Source organism: Phyllobates terribilis, unplaced genomic scaffold (assembly GCF_046119375.1).
Source record: "Phyllobates terribilis strain yellow unplaced genomic scaffold, ASM4611937v1 Scaffold_250__1_contigs__length_2853362, whole genome shotgun sequence".
NCBI classification, from domain to species: Eukaryota; Metazoa; Chordata; class Amphibia; order Anura; family Dendrobatidae; genus Phyllobates; species Phyllobates terribilis.
Window position 1 is genome coordinate 1,825,556 of NW_027363010.1, and position 12,254 is coordinate 1,837,809.

Below are 12,254 nucleotides of genomic sequence, written 5' to 3' on the forward strand. Positions count from 1 at the left end.
CACTGGAACGCTATTGGGCCTGTGAGTTGGGGGGGCCCGGTGTAACCACCCCCCCCGTGCTTTACGGTGTTTGAAATACTCACCTCTCGTCATACCCTGCTGGCCGCAGGTCCAGTCTCCTCTGCGTCTTCTGACTCTGTGACGTCTCAGTGTTGAAGAGACAGGACCTGTAGCCAGCAGGGTATGAGGAGAGGTGAGTATTTTATTTATTTTTTTATGTATGGAGCCCATTCTCTATGGAGCATTATATGGGGCCCATTCTCTATGGAGCATTATATGGGGCCCATTCTCTATGGAGCATTATATGGGGCCCATTCTCTATGGAGCATTATATGGGGCCCATTCTCTATGGAGCATTATATGGGGCCCATTATTCTGTATGGCATATTACATGACGCCCATTATTCTGCATGGAGTAATATATGGGGTCAATTATGGTGTAATGAGCATTATATGGGGTTCATTATTCTGTATAGAGCATTATATGGGGCCTATTATTCTGTATGGAACATTATATGGGGTCCATTATTCAGTATGGAGCCCATTCTGTATAGAGGACTATGTGGTGCCCATAATACTGTATGGAGGACTATGTAGTGCCCATAATACTGTTTGGAGGACTATAATGTACAGTCTAAAATGAAAACTTTTGAATCCCCCCTTGACACGCCCCATGCACTGTGAGGATTCGCCGGTTTCTGAGCTATTATAGAATTTACAATAGATATCACTCATGAAATGTAAGAAGTACCGTATTTTTCGGACTATAAGATGCACCGGACCATAAGACGCACCTAGGTTTTAGAGGAGGAAAATAATAAAAAAAAAATTTAAGCCAAAAATGTGTTCATGATGCACTTTTAAGGGGGAGGGGGTCTTCTGCTGACACTGGTATAGGGGTAATGTCCCCCAATTCTGACAATATCCCCCATCCTGGTATATATGCCCCCCCTTTTATACGTGGTCCCCATCCCCATCCTGGTATGCATGGCACCCCTCATCCCTATCCCGGTATGCATGGCACCCCTCATCCCTATCCCGGTATGCATGGCACCCCTCATCCCTATCCCGGTATGCATGGCACCCCTCATCCCTATCCCGGTATGCATGGCACCCCTCATCCCTATCCCGGTATGCATGGCACCCCTCATCCCTGTCCCGGTATGCATGGCACCCCTCATCCTTACCCTGTGTGACAGTGTCACTGGTTTTATATGTGAGGGGAGGTATGTGTCACTCAGGATGCTCTCCTGTGTGAACTAAGACCGACTTTATTTTTCTGCCAGCGTGTTATATGCTGGTAGGCTTACTTTGTTAAAGGGTGTGCGGTTTTATGGGAATGGCAAAGAGGGCGGGACGCCATTCCCCCTACCTCCCCTCAGGGTGTGGCTGAGCAATGTGTAAAAGCTCAGTCCCTTTTTTTTTTTCTCTGGAGTGTGGTCTGGGAGATGGAAGTCTCCAGACAGTATTGTGGAAGCTGCAGAGCTTTTCACATGGACTTTAGCAGTGCAGTTTATGCTACCGAGAGCGGGCGGAACCCGCTCATCTATGGACTGAGTTATACTTTGTTTTGTTTTTTTCGTTTAACCCAGAGGGGTCATGTTTGTTTTTCCTGTGAAACCTGCATGAGTTTATGGCTGATATTAAACCAGCAGAAAGGAAAACCTGAGAACGTGTGTCCTGAGTCTGCCTCCAGGAGAGCCGAGCGAGTCGACTTGCCACACCTGGTATAGTGGTATGCATGGCACCCCTCATCCCTGTCCTGGTATGCATGGCACCCCTCATCCCTGTCCTGGTATGGATGGCACCTCTAATCCCCATCATGCTGCACATGGCCCCCTCAGCGTTACCCTGGTATGTATGGCCCCCTCAGCGTTACCCTGGTATGTATGGCCCCCTCAGCGTTACCCTGGTATGTATGGCCCCCTCAGCGTTACCCTGGTATGTATGGCCCCCTCAGCGTTACCCTGGTATGCATGGTCCCCCTAATCCTTATCCTGGTATGCATGGTCCCCCTAATCCTTATCCTGGTATGCATGGTCCCCCTAATCCTTATCCTGGTATGCATGGTCCCCCTAATCCTTATCCTGGTATGCATGGTCCCCCTAATCCCCATCATGCTGCACATAAAAAAAACAAAAACCACTGATACTCACCTTTCTTCTCTCCTCCAGCGCTGCGTCCTGTCTGCCCGCACTGATCTCTCCATGTGAGCCGCGCATGACATCACTGCCATGCGTGGCTCACAAGGAGAGATCAGCTGCCAGAAGTCACTGCTCCCCATGCCGGGACTGTGTGCGCGGGGAGCAGTGACTTCACTCTCCTTCATAGCCGGCACACAGCGTAGCTAACATTTTGGAGGGAAAAAAGTGCGTCTTTATAGTCCGAAAAATACGGTAAGTGAAATCTTTGGCATTGTACTATATCTATATTTCTCCGCCTTATCTGTGCATCATGAATTGTGGTATGTGTTAAAGGGGCCCACTGAGACTCTTTTGAGCCTACGAAAACCTGGAGCCGGCCCTGTACAGGACATCACAGATTATATCTATACTGCCATCTATACAATGTGATGTCTGGTAGTCGGTGCAGGATCAGTCCAGGGCATATATGATCTAATGTCAGTGCACAATAAAGTACATACTGTACATTGCTGACATACTGTGACTACAGACATCAGATCTTATACAGTATATATATGCTGTATGTATATACATGTATATGACTGTAGATACCACCAAAATGGAACAATAGGTGCTTATTGATGCTAAAATAAATATTGCAAAAATTAAAAGACAATTCTACAGAGTATAACATTGGAGGACCCCAAGTCACCAACACATGAGTATCACATATATAGAGACAGTAGTGAATATATATATATATACTAGATGGTGTGCGGATTCAAACGCATCGGGTATTCTAGAATATGAATGCGGTACACCGGGCGCAATCAGCACAGCGGTGTTTAAATTTGGCGCCAATATCGCTTATTGGTCCCGGCCGCGACCAATCAGCGAATTGTATTAGTGAGGACCGGGGAGCGGCGCTGCGGGAGATGACCGGCTGCTCGCAGCAGAAGTATCCCGACCGGCGGCGCCGCTCCTCCCTTCACACTTACCGTCGGGAGATCAGCGGTCCTAGCCGCTGATCTCCCGACGGTAGCCGCATGGAGGTCAGCGGCGCCGCCGGTCATCTCCCGGCTGCATCCCTGCTGACCTCCGTGCGGCAGATGAGCCGCTAACGGCCGCCATCTTTTTCTGAAATCCCGCGTCACTGATTGGCCGCGGCCGGACCAATCAGCGACGCGGGATTTTCTGGACAGACAGACAGACGGGATAAGACAATTATATATATTAGATATATGCCTATAACTTGCCAAAAAAAATCCTAATGATTGCACGCATATGTAGCACAATGTGAATGTTAATCTATATAGTTGACAATAACCAAGGGGAAATGTAAGTGTCTTTAGAACTACTAAGAAGATAGCTTCTTACACTCACAAGCCCAAGTGAGTACACATATATAGTATATAATATTAAACTCTGTAAAGAATCTCCTATAAAATAATACATTCAAAATGGAAGAGCAGTAGTTACAGCAACTTAAATGTCCAAGTGAGTAAATGTGGGATGTGGTCCTATGTGCACCAATGTACCTTTCGTCCTTGCTTCATCAGGGGCCCCCAAAACATCCATTTTGGATGTTTTATTTTATAGGAGATTCCTTATAGAGCTTAATATTATATACTATATATGAGTACCCACTTGGGCTTGTGAGTCTATTGTGGTATAGCGACAAGCTCGGCTGTATGCGTAGGTAAAATACAAGATACTGTCTCTTTAAATTCTCAGGTTAGTTTATTTAGCAGTCATAAACTACCCTTGAGTCCATAAATAAAAACACAGCCCATTCAGCTAAAGAGACAAAACAAAATGCTAAACTTTCAGAACTTTCAGCAGAGTCCTTATCTCGGCCAAGGTCTGGCCACTCACAATTAGCTACACACAGGTTCATCACAGCATGTGCTAGCTCCTTCCTAGAACAAAGTTTCCCCAGGTACTGAACACACCTGAGTGTCAGGGCTGACTATTTAAAGCCCAGACACTCCCCTGATTGGAATGAAGGTGGATAACGTTCCTCCCTACACTTTCATTATCCACTGAAAACATTCCATTGTAAATGTGGTTCTATTAACTCTCTGCACCTACTGCATGAGAACTTGCATGTTTTCACATCACTGAGTCTAAGAGTCTCAGCGACACATACCTCCCTTCTGACACACTACCAGAGACTTTGTCACACTATGAAGATATCCTTTTAGTAGTTCTACAGACGCTTACATTTCCCCTTAGTTAATGTCAATTATATAGATTAACATTCACATTGTGCTACGTATCTGTGCAATCACTAGGATTTTTTATTTTTGGCAACCATATTATAAATATATATATATATACACACACACAAACACACACACACACACACACACACACACACACACACACACACACACACACACACACACACACACACACACACACACACACACACACTAGCTATTGAACCTGTTCTACGCCCGGGTGGCGAGCATTTTTATTGGTATATGGTCTCCCATGCTGGTATGTGCTGCCCCCCACTGGTATTTGTGCTGCCCCCATCCTGTCCCCTCTCCTCAATCCGGGTATGCATGGCACCCCCTCATCCCAATCCGGTATGCATGGCACCCCATCTCTCATCCTGGTATGTATGGCACCGATCATTCCCAAACCTGGTATGTATGGCACTCAATCCCTCTTCCTGATGTGCATGGCACCCCATCCCTCATCTTGGTATTTATGGCACACCTCATCCCTATCCTGTTATGTATGTTACCCCTCATCCTGGTATGCATGGCAACCCATCCCTCATCCTGGTATGCATGGTACCCCTCATTCCTATTCTGGTATTTATGGTACCCCTCATCTTGGTATACATGGCACCCCTCATCCCAATCCGGGTATGTATGGCACCCCTCATCCCCCAATCCTGGTATGTATGGCCTCCTCATCCCCCATCCTGGTATGCATGGCTCTCTCATCCCCAATCCTGGTATGCATGACTCTCTCATCCCCAATCCTGGTATGTATGGCCTCCTCATCCCCCAATCCTGGTATGCATGGTCCCCTCATCCCCCAATCCTGGTATGCATGGTCCCCTCATCCCCCAATCCTGGTATGCATGGTCCCCTCATCCCCCAATCCTGGTATGCATGGTACCCCTCATCCCTATTCTGGTATGCATGGAACCCCACTTTCCTATCCTGGTATGCATGGCACCCATCACCCCCCAATCCTGGTATGTATGGTACCCCTCACCCCCCAATCCTGGTTTTCATGGTTCAGTCACCCCCCAAATCCTGGTATGCATTGTACCCCTCATCCCCCAATCCTGGTATGCATGGTCCCCTCACACCCCTTTCCTGGTATGTATGGTACCCCTCATACCCCTTTCCTGGTATGTATGGTACCCGTCACACCCCATTCCTGGTATGTATGGCACCCCTCATCCCTTTCACGGTGCACACATACAAAAAAATAAACACATACTCACCTTTCTTCCCTGTGCTCCAGTGCTACTGTATCCTGTTCTGCCGGGGGAGCAGTGCGGCGCCAGAATACGCACGTGACCATACCGTGCTGTTCAACGGCATTTTGCTGAAGACACACTGCAAATATGTCTTCAGTAAAATGGCGCCGGATAGAGTTATGCACATGTGCCGATTCCAACACCTTCACTCCTGCCCTGGTCTCCGGCGAGAAGAGAAGCACCGCTGCAACGCTCCTCCCGGTCAGGTAAGTATGGCGCCGGAGATCGCGGTATGTGTTCAGTGTCTACGCATACCGCAATCTCCGGCGCCATACACTCCTCTTACCTGTAACGTAATAGGTTCTTCTGTCTAGAGCCAGACTGCGCAGGCATGTAGCACTTGCCAAGTCTTTAAAGGCTTCAGACAGAGGGAGGCTTGTAGCATTATATTATATATACAGTACAGACCAAAAGTTTATTTAAAGATTTTTCTGCATTTTCATGACTATGAAAATTGTACATTCACACTAAAGGCATCAAAAGTATGAATTAACACATGTGGAATTATATACTTAACAAAAAAGTGTGAAACAACTGAAAATATTATATTATATTCTAGGTTCTTTCAAGTAGCCACCTTTTGCTTTGATGACTGCTTTGCACACTCTTGGCATTCTCTTGATGAGCTTCAAGAGGTACAGTAGTCACGGGAAATGGTCTTCTAACAATCTTGAAGGAGTTCCCAGAGATGCTTAGCACTTGTTGGCCCTTTTGCCTTCACTCTGCGGTCCAGCTCACCCCAAACCATCTCGATTGGGTTCAGGTCTGGTGACTGTGGAGGCCAGGTCATCTGGCGTAGCACCCCATCACTCTCCTCCTTGGTCAAATAGCCCTTACACAGCCTGGAGGTGTGTTTGGGGTCATTGTCCTGTTGAAAAATAAATGATGGTCCAACTAAACGCAAACCGGTTGGAATAGCATGCCGCTGCAAGATGCTGTGGTAGCCATGCTGGTTCAGTATGCCTTCAATTTTGAATAAATCCCCAACAGTGTCACCAGCAAAGCACCCCCACACCATCACACCTCCTCCTCCATGCTTCACGGTGGGAACCAGGCATGTAGAGTCCATCCGTTCACCTTTTCTGCGTCGCACAAAGTCACAGTGGTTGGAACAAAAGATCTCAAATTTGGACTTATCAGTAGTGTTGAGCGATACCTTCCGATATCAGGAAATATCGTATCGGATTGGATCGGACCGATACCCAAAAAGTATCGAATATCGCCGATTCCGATACCGGAAACCAATGCAAGTCAATGGGACACAAATATCGGAATGAAAATAAACCCTTTCTTTCCTTGTAGGTTAATTCTACATGAAGTAAAACAACTAAGAATAATGTAGAATGTATTACGCGAAAAGCCGGCAATTCAGCAGCGGCATACACCTTTACCCGACAATTTACAACAGAAAAAATAGAGCTTCACACATAGATTAGATAGATAGAAACATGTCAGTCACATATATATGAAGTACAGTGACAGTGTTGCTTACTGTACTTGTCATTTAGTGTAAAGGATTTATTTTAAAAAATAATAGTGTTTTCATGCACCGTCTCTTTAAAAAAGTCGGCCGGCAATTCAGCAGCGGTACCCGACAATTTGTAACAGACAGAATAGAGCTTCACACATAGATTAGATAGATAGAAACATGTCAGTCACATATATATGAAGTACAGTGACAGTGTTGATTACTGTACTTGTCATTTAGTGTTAAAATAAAGGATTTATTTAAAAAAAAATTGGCGTGGGGTTCCCCTTAATTTTAGTCTCTAGCGGAGGTTAAGCAGACGGCTGGGGCAGATGTTTGAAGCCTGGGAAGGGGGTAATACCCACGGAGCTTCCCAGACTACTAATATCAGCCCCCAGCTGAATACCTAGCCTTTACTAGCTATTAAAATGGGGGACCCCCCCCAAAAAAATGACGTGGCTTACCCCCTATTTAATAGCTAGCAAAGGCTAGGCAGACAGCTGGGGGCTGATATTAATAGCCCAGGAAGGGTGCCATGAATATTGGCCCCTTCCCAGGCTAGAAACACCAGCCGTCAGCCGCCCCAGAAATGGCGCATCCATAGGATGCGACAACTCTGGCACTTAGCCTCGCTCTTCCACGTTGCCCTGGTGCGGTGGCAGGGGGTAATAGTGGTGGGGTTCATGTCAGCGCCAGCTGCCATGAAGCCCAGGTTAGTAATGATGGGCGTCTATAAGACACCCCCATTACTAACCTACAAAGTGTTAAAAAGAAAAAACACACACTACACCCAGAAAAAATAATTTATTTGAAATAAAACACACAATTTTATTTAATTCTTAGTTTACTAAAAAAAAAAAGTTACCTGTCCACGTTCCTGCGCTGATCTCCCATGCACAGCTGTCACATCTGGAGATGGTGACAGCTGTGCATGGCTGCTGTAAGCTCGCACTGCCGGGAACACGTCCGCTCCCGGCAGCGGGAGCCACTGACTGAGGTCACCGGAGTGCATTCAGGCAGCGCAGCTCCGGAGACCTCCTTTACGGCAGTGCTGTACCGTGGGAATTTCTTACGATACAGCAGGGCCGTAAAGGAGCTAACCGGAGCAGCGCTGCCTGAACTCCGGCGAACCCGCTTATGCAATGACGGGGCTGCTTTACGGCCCCGTCATTCTAGCGGCGGCTGCTTTACGGCCCCGTCATTCTAGCGGCGGCAGCGGTTTAGAGCGGTCACATTCTATGTGGCTGCTCTAAACTGGAGATCATCGTGGGACACTCGTGGACTACTACGGAGGGGTAAGGATAAGGTTGTGGTTTATTATTTTATATTTTATTACAGGAGATCGATGGCTTCGGGGAATTAGGTGTCTAGGTGAGTATAGGTGTAGTTTTTTATTTTTTACTTTATTTTAGGTGGCGATCGGCGGGGACAGGTAATGTATGAACTAATTTATTGTAGGCTACCACTGGCCACCAATGACATGTATTTAAAATTTATTGGGGACACAGTAGGGCAATTTAAATAGCAGGATCAGGCTGATGGGAACTACTGCTCCCATCGAGCTGATCCTGCTGGCACGAGTGGACGGGGGACAGACATAGGCCGATGGGAGTAGTAGTGTCACATCGGCCTATGTCTGCCTGCACGCACACACCCGCAGACATCGCACAGACACCGCACACACCCGCAGACATCGCACAGACACCGCACACACCCGCAGACATCGCACAGAAACCGCACACACTCGCAGACATCGCACAGACACCGCAGACATCGCACAGACACCGCGCACACCCGCACACATCGCACAGACACCGCACACACCCGCAGACATCGCACAGACACCCCGCACACACTCGCAGACACACGCACAGACACCCACACACACCAGTCATGACGGGCTGATCGTCTGGGAGGTGAGGCTGACCTGTGCGACCGTGGGAAAGTTCATGTGAGTTCATACAATGCAGTCAAGCATGAACTCACATGAACCCTCTGAGGGCACCGCGGCTACTTCAAATGAACAGCTGATCAGCATCACCTGATACCTCAGCTGTTCATTTGAAATAACCGGCGGGAAAGCGCAGCACAGAACGGGAAAGCCGGCGGTGAAGTCTTTTCACTGCCGACTTCCCCGCCCGGGTCCTTCACTCCCCGCTCCTTGGTGCTGCGCTCCCCGCCCGGTCCTAACTTACGATCGGGATGGGATGTGGCGAGGGGAGCGGAGGATCGGGGTGGGAGGCTGCAGGGAAGCAGTATGGGGCTGTGTGATTGTTTAAAAGCCGGCGGCTTTTTACCGCCCGCCGGCTTTTAAACGATCAGTAGAATTCTCCCACGCTGGGATGGCATTCTGATGACAGGCTGGATCTCAGCTGAGCGCTGCCATCCAGCTTGTGATCCTTCAGAGACACTGCAGAGCGCAGGCATTATGGGAACTTCCGATTCCGGTATTCGATATTGTAAAAGTATCGGAATTAAGTATCGGAATTCCGATACCGCGAATATCGGCTGATACCCGATATTACAGTATCGGAATGCTCAACACTAGTGATGAAAAAAATTTGAACATTTGTAAATAAAAAACCATTGGGTTTGTGCGTCCATTTTCTAAGACCTGCAAATGTTTTATTCTTTTTTTGTGAGGTGGGGAGATGTTTTGATCACATTTTATTGCCTTTTGTTAGGAAAGTGTGTCGGCCAAAAACACACTTAATTGAATATTTTGATAATAATATAATTATTTTTTTTTATACTTAATAAAGGAAAAGGGTTGATTCAAATTATTATAAGTTTTTATTTGGTTTATATTTTTAACACGTTTTTATATATGTTTACTTTATTTTTTCAGTCCTCTTATGGAATTTAAAGGGTTTTCCCACAAACAAAGTACATTTTAACTAATAGATCTTGGAGTAAAAATAAGTTCTACAATTGGATGTGTTAAAAACATGTTCCTGTGCTGAGATAATCTTATAAATGTGCCCCTGGTTTGTACTGTGTAATGGATGTGTCTGACCTTACAGGGCCATGGTCTGATCATACCACAGCTCCTGGGCAGGGGGGGAGACAAAAGAGTATACAGACATTACAACACGGGATCACAGCTGATTCATTTTGTGAGGCAAAACATTTTGCTGTCTGTTTTTAAGCAATATTTTTCCTGAAAGAAATAATCATTTGTGATCCTGTCTGTATCCTCTTTTGCTTCCTCCTGCCCAGGAGCTGTGGTATGATCAGACCATTCTCCAGCACGGTCAGACACGGCCATTACACAGTACACAGCAGGGGCACATTTATAAGATTATCTCAGCACAGGAACATTTATTTTTACACTCATCCTAGTAGTTCTCATAGTCAGCTGCCATGATAACCCATCCGCAGCCAGTGATCAGTGTAACAGCAGCGATCAGAACAATCTCTGATGGCTGCGGTTACAGATGCCGGCTGTGTACAGGCATCTCCCTGTAGAACCGCGAGCAAAACGCCTGTGGGTGGAGGTCACACAGCCCTACCCCGCTCATGCCATACGGCCTCTGGATTTGGCTCATCCCATCTTTATTTCTTCATTATATCCTGATATTTATTCTTATGTTGGCCAATGACTTTTGCACTATGTACATTATTACGGCCATATATTCAAGTTATGTGTCACAAGAATTATATGAGATTTTTCCTATTTATTATATTAGATGTACTGTTTTTCTCTTTGATGTTATTCTGGTATATACATATATATATCTGCACATGCACTTTATGTATTTAATATATCGATGGTGTTAATTTACTTGTATTCATGTATTTACTGGATGAAATCCAATATATGTGCGTCCTAGGGAGAACCACTATTCAATACATAGGCTGTGTCTCTACACCCCACGTGTGTTTTAATGTATAGTTGTCAATTACATGTTTTTTAACGTATTTTTCATGTCTGATCACTGATTTATCCAAATAAAGAATTTACTCCATTATGTCTGCTGTATTATTTAATCCTTACTGGATTGTTGTAGGTCATTTCATACTTGAATTGTGGTCCAGTGGACCTTAATGATTCTACACATCTATTTTTTTTCCTGAATGTGTAGCTATACCCCATTCATTGTCGGTGTTATGTGTACAGGCATCTGCCCAGTATGATGCGGGCTCAGCTCCTGAACCTGCTCCATACATAGAGACCTGACACTGGATGAGCTATTACATCATATGTCGGCAAACGCTTTTCTGCGTCCTTTAAAAGTTAGCAGTGGGAGAGCATGATAAAAAGGCTTACCTACCCCCTGAGACCGACTTTAGCTCTTAGGCCACGGCCCCACTATCAGTATTTGGTCAGTATTCGGTCAGTATTTTTCTCAGGAGTGGGAGCCAAGACCAGGAGTGGGTGATAAATGCAGAATTGGTGACTTGTTTCTATTATACCTTTTTTCTGATTGTTCCTCACCTGGTTTTGGCTTTGGGGTGACAGCTAATATTTTAACAATAGTAGGGGTAACATTAGGCCTTATTCAGAAATACTGTCTGTTATTAAAATTGGCTTTGTTATCAATAGTAATAAAACCTCAATTTTTTTATTTTTTTTATTTTATTTTTAAAAAGCAGATTTATCAGCCATCACCCCAAGATTCCCATGATTCTTTAGGTCATGGTGCTCTTTGGATGACAGCTAATATGTCTAGAGTTTACAGTAGGATGCACTGGTCCATGTTTATAGACGTCACAATGATTTAGTAACGTGCGGCATTGTACTCATTACACTGAGCTCTGACTTCTTGGGATGGGTAACAAGGACATTTTTGGGGTAAATGAGGCCCAATATACCCCTTACTATAGATTATTACATTTTTCGCAGTGTTCCCTCATCTGTATAATAACATCTTAGGTCCTGATGCTCCTAGTGAAACCACTAATATTAGGATAATTTGGAAAAAAACAGAGAAACTAGGAGTTTCTTATGCAAAGATATGACAAAATCTTTATTAAATACACATGTATACATAATAGCAAATAGACAATAAAGACAAAAACAGTGTGCATAGGGGTAAGTGTAAGGAAACCCCCCCAGGGGAAAACCAATCAGAGATTATATATAGCTCTATGCAAGGTATAGGCTGGGAAAAGCGGGGTGTTTTAGGCTAGTGGTAACAGGTTGACCCAGGTA

At 45.6% G+C, this 12,254-nt stretch overlaps 1 long non-coding RNA gene across 2 annotated transcripts in view; it reads right to left on the reverse strand.

The window, feature by feature from the left end:
- The window catches only part of LOC141218892 (uncharacterized), a 42,212-nt gene that overhangs the window by 22,924 nt on the left and 7,034 nt on the right, over positions 1-12,254 (reverse strand). Inside the window, exon 1 of one of the 2 annotated variants that reach the window (XR_012287576.1) lies at positions 4,013-4,081. The exons of the other annotated variant lie outside the window; for it this stretch is intronic. This is a non-coding gene — a long non-coding RNA (uncharacterized lncRNA). Of the gene's footprint in view, positions 1-4,012; positions 4,082-12,254 lie in introns of those variants that run through there. 2 annotated transcript variants of the gene reach the window in all.